Raw genomic sequence first — 9,096 nt, 5'->3', positions numbered from 1 at the left:
TCACCTAAAATCATGTCATGTCTTTCCAGAGATGTGCTTACCACACTTTGGAAAATAGCAACTGCTTATTTTACAGATATGGAAACTGAAGTCCTGAGAGGTAAAGCAACTTACTCAAGATCAGTCAGCTGGTTGGGGACAGAGCCAGGGGTGTCTGCCTTCCCTTCCCCACCCTGCTCCCCCCACTTCCTCACCAGTTCCCTCTGGGAGCTCTTTCTTATCAAACCCCTTGCACTCAAATCCTCATCTCAAATGTGGTTCTATGGCGCGGGATTCAAACGGGAGCAGCCTTGCAAACCCCTGAGATTTCATTGCTTCTGTCCCACTGGTCCTGCAATACCTGAACCCTTTTTTCCCATCTGTGGGTCACTCTTTGGGGGTAAAAAGCCAAGACCAATAACCAAATATGCTCTTTGACATCATAAAAATCTCTGGCCCTTCTTTTCTTCTGCAGAGACAGGAGAGGTGGCCAGAGTTTGCACCTGTGAGAAAACACAGCGGGGCGGGGCGTTGAGGTTCTCAGGTAACGTCGCAGTGAAGGGGTAGATGTCATCTTCCATCCAGAAGTTTCTGCCCCAGAAGCCCCTCGTGTCCTCTTTCTCCAGTTACCCACAAATGGTTTCCCATCCCAGTCCTCTCCTTCCTAAAGCCAACCACAGTGACATGTGGTAATTGTTGAGTGTCAACAAGTGGGGGCTTTGGGCTGTAATGTCACTCAAAGTCAACTCCCCCTAGCTTGTCCCTTTTCCCTTCTTTTCTCCTCGGGTGGGGGATCAGATAGGCCCTGCCCTACCTGCCCTGGAAGGTCAGCCATGCCCCTCAGTGCTGCTACTGCCCACCTGGCTTAGCACCCAGCCCTGCCTCTCACCCTTGCTCTAAGCCACACATCGACTAGCTGAATTATATACAGGTTGGGCATCCTTAACCTGAAAATCTGAAATCCAAAATGCTCCAAATTTCAAAAATTTTTGAGTGCTAACATGATACTGGGAGTGAAATATTTCACACCTGACCTCATGAGACAGGTCACAGTCAAAACGTGGGTAAACAACACATGGTGTATTCAGTGTCCCCAAGGGGAAAATAAAATGACCTTCAGGATATATATATAAGGTGTATATTAAATATAAGCAAATTACATGTTTAGATGTGGGTCCCATCCCCAAGATATCTAATTATATATTTTCCAGTATTCCAAAATCCCCCCCAAAATGCAAAATACAAAACATTCTGGTCTCAAGCATTTTGGATAAGGGATACTCAACCTGTATCTCCAACTAGAAGGACCACATGCAACTCAATTTCAAAATGCCACAAACTGAAGTTATGCCCTCCCCGTTCCTCCCCTTAGCCCTAGCTTCATATCAGCTTCTCCCCCGTCCTGCACCCAGTCACCCAGTGGAGGGAATGTAGAAACCTCCTGGCACCTCTCTTTCCCTCCCTTCCATACTCTAATTGGAGTCTTTGTCCTCTGTTGCATGGACTGTCACATATCCCTGGAGCATCTACCTGCCCTTATCAGCTTTGTACCACTTACACCAAGCCTAAAGCCTGATGTGTCCTGGGTATTCAATAAATGCAGATGGAAATGAAAACAAATGAATGAATCCTAAGCCAATGTATTTGTACTTTCCTATGCAATTTCCCCATGAATTTTGAAAGCGAGCTGGTATCAGACAGATGTGGGTTCAAATCCTGATGGCCCTCTGTTATTTGGAGTATATTAGTGAGCTAGATTAAATGCTCACGGAATCTAGACAGAGATGCCCAGGACACGTGGGGCGTGAGAAGGTGAGCTCCAGAGTGTGCCTGCCTGTGTTCCATTCCAGTTTGTGACATGTGCCAGCTGTGGAATCCCAGGTAAGTTCTTTCACCCTCTGAGCCTCAGTGTTCTCATCTGTAAGATGGAGATAACAGTATACAGCTCATAGGGCAAATGAGATAATGCCTGCAAAGCCCACCAAAGCACATGGTCGACAATCAATAAATGGAAGCTGGGCCAGGCATGGTGGCTCACGCCTGTAATCCCAGCACTTTGCAAGGTCGAGGTGGGTGGATGGCTTGAGCTCAGGAGTTTGAGACCAGCCTGGGCAACATGATAAAACCCTGTCTCTACTAAAAATACAAGAATTAGCCAGGCGTGGTGGTGCACCCCTGTAATTCCAGCCACCCAGGAGGCATGAGAATCACTTGAACCAGGGAGGCAGAGGTTGCAGTGAGTCGAGACCACATCATTGCCAGCCTGGGTGACAGAGCGAGCTGTCTCAAAACAAAACACAAAAAAACAAAAAACCAACAACAAACAAAATAAATGGAAGCTGTGGCCATTATTACTTGATAAATATTGCTTCATGTTATTGAAGATGTCTTCATCTGAGAATTTCTAAAATTGTATAGTGTGTTTTCTTCAGTTCTTAACTACTTCACATCTTTTTGCTGACCAGCAATGTTTAAGGTGTCTAGAGTTAAAAAAAAAAAAAAGCTTATTTTAAGAATCATGCCTCGGAACATTATTTCATTACTTAAACTTGCTGCTGACTCATCTGTCCGTTCGTAACTGAGTCTTTCTTTACCAATAACTTTAATTACATCAATCACTCATTTCAAAAACTGCTGAATAATGAGAACTCCTAGAGGTGACACCGTGGACTTCTGTCACACAAGCAGGGACTTGTGGAAGGAGAACAGGTTTTTCTTTTCTTTTTTAATAGCATTCAGTACTTCAAACAGGGAAAATACATTCAGTCTTCATGATTTACTTTCTGTCTATCTATAATTAGCAATCTTCATAGCAGGGGAAAATGACAATTCATAACTTCTTGAACTGAATTGAATTTGTTTCATCTTCTGACATTTCTGAGTCATAAGGCCCAAGTCTCTCCCTCTGGGGTAAAATAAATGTTTGATAATTCTAGCACCGATTCCTTTGCTAAAAGCTGCTAATTACATAGTTCACGATTTAACATATTACCTAAACAATTATCTTGTCATTAATAACAATAGCTACTTATTAAGCTCTTAGTATGTGCCAGTTATTGCACTGAAGCTTTTATATACATGATCTCAGCAGAATCTCATCAAACCCTACAGAGTAGGTGCAATTATTATCCCCATTTTACAGATGAAGAAACTAAGGCATTGCAAGATTAACTTGCCTGAGGAGGTGTCAAAGTAAGATATGTGTGTAGGAATGTCTGTCTCTCTTTCTGTGCCTAGACACAACCACGAGAGAGCTGCTGGCTGTTCTTTGCTGCTACAGGCATTAAATGCTTCTCTGGCTATTCATGGCTCGGTTCTACTGTGAGTTGAATAAGGTACCTGCTATTTGCTGAGCTTGAAATGCTATCAGACTACAGGGAAGCAGTAATCTTCAATGTGGTGAAAGGAGTAGGTGGATGCCTAGGCTAGGCATCTCTCAAAACCCTGCCCCCGAGCACACAGTCTTCCTTCTTCCTCTCCAAGCCCTTGTCCCCTGGCTCCCAGACTGTGACATCAGCCTCCTAATAGGTCTCTCTGACTCCAGATTCTCCCTGCATCTTTTCATCTGCAAACTCTTCCCTTGTTAGCCAGGAGACAATGGAGCTATGGAAGGTTGTGGAGCAGGAGAGTGACAAAATCAAAGCTGCACTTCAAAAAGAGTAAAGTCAGGCCAGCCCCAGTGGCTCACATCTCTAATCCCAACACTTTAGGTGGTCGAGGTGGGCAGATCTCTTGAGGTCAGGAGTTCAAGACTAGCCTGGCCAACATGGTGAAACCCTTTGATTAAAAAAAAAAAAAAGAAAAGTTAGCTGGGCGTGGTGGTGGGTGCCTGTAATCCCGGCTACTTGGGAGGCTGAGGTGGGAGAATCACTTGAACCCAGGAGGTGGAGGTTGTACTGAGCCGAGATCATGCCACTGCACTCCAGCCTGGGCGACAGAGTGAGACCTTGTCTCAAAAAACAAAAACAAAACCAAACAAACAAACAACAACAAAAAAAGGAGTAAATTCTCAGCTCCTGTATCTGTCATTCAAAGCCCTTCTTCAGTCTGACCCTTCTCTCCTTATAGCCTCATGTCCCAAGACTCTTAACGGGTATCTTGTGGTGAACAGTCCCTGCCCACACCCTTTTCCCAGGCTCTTCCTCTGCTTCAATACCCTTCATCCAGGTCGCCTGTCTAAATCTACCTGCCCTTTTGAGATTCATCTCAAGCCCTTCTAGAGGTCTTCCTCAATCGTTCTAGCCCATAGTGCTTCTGCCGAGCCAGAGGCGATGGAGTTTACAGGCTCTGGGGTCAGGAGAATCTGGGTTTGCATCTCACCTCTGCCACGTATCAGCTGTACGACCTTGGGTAAGGGCTCAATTCTCAAAGCCTCAATTCCACAATAGTAAAGACGTGAATCTCTGTGTCCTGGAGCTGTTAGGATGAGTGTGGACACTTCTGGGGAATGTCTTACGAACTCACTCATTCTAGCACTATCTACAGAGCCATGTATGTTCGTTGGCCACATATTGAGTGCCCAAGTAGAAGACTGGAAACAAAATGATTCCAAAATGCACACACTCCAGTGAGCTCTGGGCTCGCTACTGTGATCTTTTCATGTATGTTCCCTTGAACACATAGATCTGGCTCTGGGCTTTCCTGCTCTGTTTGTCCTGAGCCAGTATCATACTGTTTGTCTTAACTATGGCTTTGTAATATGCTTTAATATCTGGTAGGGCAGTCCTTATATCTTGTTTTTCTTCGTCAAAACTATTTGACTTGACTATTTGGGGGCATTTAATCTTCCACACAAATTTCAAGATGAGTTTATTAAGTGTTTAAATCATTATATTTGTACCCTTTCTGCGCCCGACACAAAGTTTTAGCTTCAAGACTATGGGCGTGAGAATATCCAGGTGATTCTCTGAGGACACAGGTTGAGAAAGTAATAAAGTGTTCTGACAGGACCTGTCTTGTGCACCCTGATGGTTCTCAGGTGAACCGGAGGGCCCAGGTGCCTTGCCTTGGGTGGGTGGAGGGGAAAAAGCAAAGTCCCTTTGTGGCTCTGAGGCAGTATGACAGAGGAGTGCATGCCCTGGCCCTGGAAGGCAGCACTCTCCTGTGCCTGCTGCTCTGGACAGGGTGCAGAGCTGGCTGCATGAGTACTTGGGGCTTCTGGTACACCCATACCCAATGAAGGAGGTTTCCTTATTTAAATCAGGTTTCCCTATTTCAATCAGGTTTCCCTTAAAATACTCTTGGCCCAGTCCTGACTCTTTCCTATCAAATGACAAGTACCAGGGATCCAGGTTATATGGTGACTAATAGCATGGGCCCCAGAGTCAGGCTGCCTGGGCTCCTGTCCCTCTATGATGGATCCCTCCTCTGCCTATCCACGCCCCGCCCCCACCCCCACCCTTAGCAAGTGGCAACACTGCCATCTAAAAACCCAGGAGTCAGCCAGCTCTTCTCATTTTCTCCAAATTGTCACATCCAGTTACCAAATCTGGTTGATTGAACATCCTTGACTTTTTGCTTGAATCTCTCTTGTTCTCGATTCCCATGGCCACTACCAATCCAGGCCATGGTCACCTCTCACTTCCTCAGTGACCTCCCAGCTCCAGTACTGCTCCCTGCAGCTGAAATTCCCCACTGAGGATGGCTGCAGATGTTGTGATATGATTCCGCTGCCTAGAATAGTCAATGGCTCCCTATTGCCCTCATACAAGGCCCAGAGACTCCTAAGTATGATGCTGCTTCAAATTTTAAGCTCTGAACCTGTAAAACAGTTTGTCATATCTGTACTCTACCTTGCCTCTGAGGCTTTGCACACGCTGTTGCCTTTGCTTGGCATGCTCTGTCTTTCCCCCTTTCCTGCTACCTTCCTACAGTCAGCCCCTGCGTAGAAACATCTATATTTGAAGCCCCCCCTCCCTTAGTGTCCTGCCTCTCTCTATGCAAAACACGTAAAATAAGGGATAAGCATGAGTTAAAAACCCCACTTCTACCCTTTACCAGTTGCGTGCTCCTGGATACTTAATTCACCTCTGAGATTCAGTTTCTCCATCTGTAAAATGAGGTACAATCATAATGTTAGGAGTCCATTTCAGGCAGACACTTTAAAAGTCAGTGTCTGCTTTCCTGGCTCCTAGGATTGTTGTGAGAATTAAATGAGATTGCTGCAGGCAAATTTCTAGGCCCGTGGATTGTTGCAGGCAAACTTTGTAAACAGATGCATAAGGCTCAGTCTTACCCTGAGGAACTTTCATTGAGGTCAGACTGAGCACAATGATTAACAGCTTCTTGAGAACCATTTTTTCTTTTTGTTTCCCAAGGGGACCCCAGTCTTGTTTGGGGTGGCAATGTGCCCTGCCCTAGGGGAGGAACCGATTATATCTAGGCCTGTTGTAAGAATTCCATTTCCGTTTTGCATGATGCTCGCTTTTCCAGCCTTCCTTGCAGCTATGTGGTCATGTGACCAATTCTGGCCAATAAGATATGAAAAAAAATCTACTAACCTTTCTGAATCTCAGCCGCTTATTTTATAAAATCAATGTGCAGTGATGTTTAATCTCCCCTTTTCTTTTCTTTTCTTTTTGAGATGCAGTCTTGCTCTGTTGCCCAGGCTGGAGTGCAATGGCATGATCTTGGCTCACTGCAACCTCCGCCTCCCAGGTTCAAGTGATTCTCCCACCTCAGCCTCCTGAGTAGCCGGGATTACTGGCATGCACCACCATGCTCAGCTAATTTTTGTATTTTTAGTAAAGACAAGGTTTCACCATGTTGGCTAAGCTCATCTCAGACTCCTGACCTCAAGTGATCCACCCACTTCGGCCCCTCAAAATGCTGGGATTATAGGCGTGAGCTACCGTGCCCAGCCCTTTTTTTTTCTTCTTTTTAATGCAGAAAACCCTCTTTTTTGTTGTTCCAAAGAAATCTTACATGGAATCCTAATATATAACCAACAAAACACAATTGCTGTAATTGAAATGGAAATTGGAGAGTGCAGGAGTCCTCTCCCAGCCTTTCTGGGAAGTCCCTGTGGATGTCTACAAAACAACACTTGGAAATCCTCTGGGTTGGAGAATATCTGTATTCTGTAGTGGATATGTGTCATCTAGCTTAATTTTTGGGACACCCAGTTTCCATTCCTGCATCCTGAATTTCTCCCTGAGAACAACCATTCCATTCCCCCAGGTCCATATGCTTTTGATGAAGTTAATTCAATTTGGTTCCAGGGCTAGACATATGATTTTGGCATGCCCAACATTTCATCCCACTGGACACAGTGATTGGTTCAGGAATGTGCACATGACCCAATTTAGCCCAGTGAGATTAGATCTGGGATTTTTATTAAAATTGAAGAGAGGTGGAATTTTTTTCCCCGTTAAACTTGAACCCTGGGACTATGAAACCCGAAAATAAAGTCTACATGGAGGCAAACAGAGCTGAAAGACGGAAAGAGACCAGATCTCAGAGGTGTTAAGCCATTAGATTAAGATTTGCCTGAAGACAGACAGATCTGCCACTGGACCTTTGGTTTTGTGAGCCAATATTTTCTTTTATTTAAGTGGCTGGAGTTTCACCTTCTATTATTTGCAACCTAGAGTCCCAACTAGTACGGATTCCTTCCAGATCCAGAATCCCAGCATCCTCAGGGAGGTAGATTTTGGGGCTGTTCACCAACTTTCCACTTTTTCTTCTCCTGGGCACATGGTAGGATTGCACTTCCTCACTCATTCTGAGTGGGGCATGACATATGACTATGGTGTATGACTTTCCTTGTCAACAAAATGTGAGTAGACGTGATATGTGTCACTTCCACGTGGGCTCTTTAAAGTCAGCACTTGATTCACTCCTCTCTCTTTCCTTGCCATAATAATGTTCCAGATGTTGGAGACTCCATCATCCTGGGTGCCAGATTGAAGACAACGAGGAGCACAGATCTCTGCTGACCCTTGATGGATTTGTACTGTGAGCAAGAAATAAACTGTTATTATTTTAAACTATTGAGATACTGGATCAGTTGCTAGAGTAGCGTACCTTAGCCTACCCCAAATGATAAATGAATAATTCTTTTTCACTTCCTACTCCTTCTCTTCTTCTTCTCTTCCTCCTCCTCCTTTTCCTCTTCTCTTCCTCTCTCCTCCCTTTCTCTATCTCTTTCTTCTTGCAGCCTTGTTCTGGCCAGCAGTCTTATAACTCTATTTCTTAATTTACCTTCTGGCAACAGACCATTAAAAGGGTTCCATGATTGCTCTTCTCCAGCCTTCCCAGTGACATCCAAGTGGACACTGGCAGGAGATAATCCGTTTACCTCAACAAAGTCATGCTGGTGGCATCCCCACTAGCGCCAATCAATTACAGCTGTCAGTCATTCATTCTTCCTAATACTGGTCTCAGTAGGAGCCAACTTCCTGATCGTATTGTTGGACACACAGGGCTCTGAGTTCTGGAATAAAACTTTCTCCAGAAATTTCCATTCATTATCTTATGAAAATTAAAAAGATTCTGAAGTCTGTGGCATGGTATTCATAACATAATGCTCTACCAAGATAAAAAAATGGACAGGCTAGGCATGGTGGCTCACGCCTGTAATCCCAGTTCTTTGGGAGACCAAGGTGGGAGGATTGATTGAGCCCAGGACTTCAAGACCATCCTGGGCAACACAGGGAGACCTCGTCTCTACACAAAATTTAAAAATTAGTTGGGCATGGTGGTGCACACCTGTAGTCCCAGCTACTTGGGAGGCTTAGGTAGGAGGATCACTTGGACCCTTATAGTTGAGGCTACAGTGAGCTGTGATCTTACCACTGCACTCCAGCCTAGGCGACAGAGTGAGACTCTGTCTCAAACAACAACAAGAACAACAACAACAACAACAACAAAATGGACAATTAAAAAAATTATATGAATCAACTTTAGGTATTAATAAGTAATTTTTAGGGCTGATCAGCTAATTAAGCCAATGCGCAAGATTCTGCATCTGGGGTGGAGGTTTGGAAATGACTAAGTTCTTTTGAATGAAAAAGTAGAAGTAAATCATTCCTGAAGTTTGAGTGTGATCATCATCATTAACATATGAGATACTGTACAGCTCAGGAGTCTCAGACACATCTGCTAATAGGGACCAGA

Source organism: Mandrillus leucophaeus, unplaced genomic scaffold (genome assembly GCF_000951045.1).
Source record: "Mandrillus leucophaeus isolate KB7577 unplaced genomic scaffold, Mleu.le_1.0 Scaffold125, whole genome shotgun sequence".
NCBI classification, from domain to species: Eukaryota; Metazoa; Chordata; class Mammalia; order Primates; family Cercopithecidae; genus Mandrillus; species Mandrillus leucophaeus.
This window is presented reverse-complemented; position numbering follows the sequence as displayed.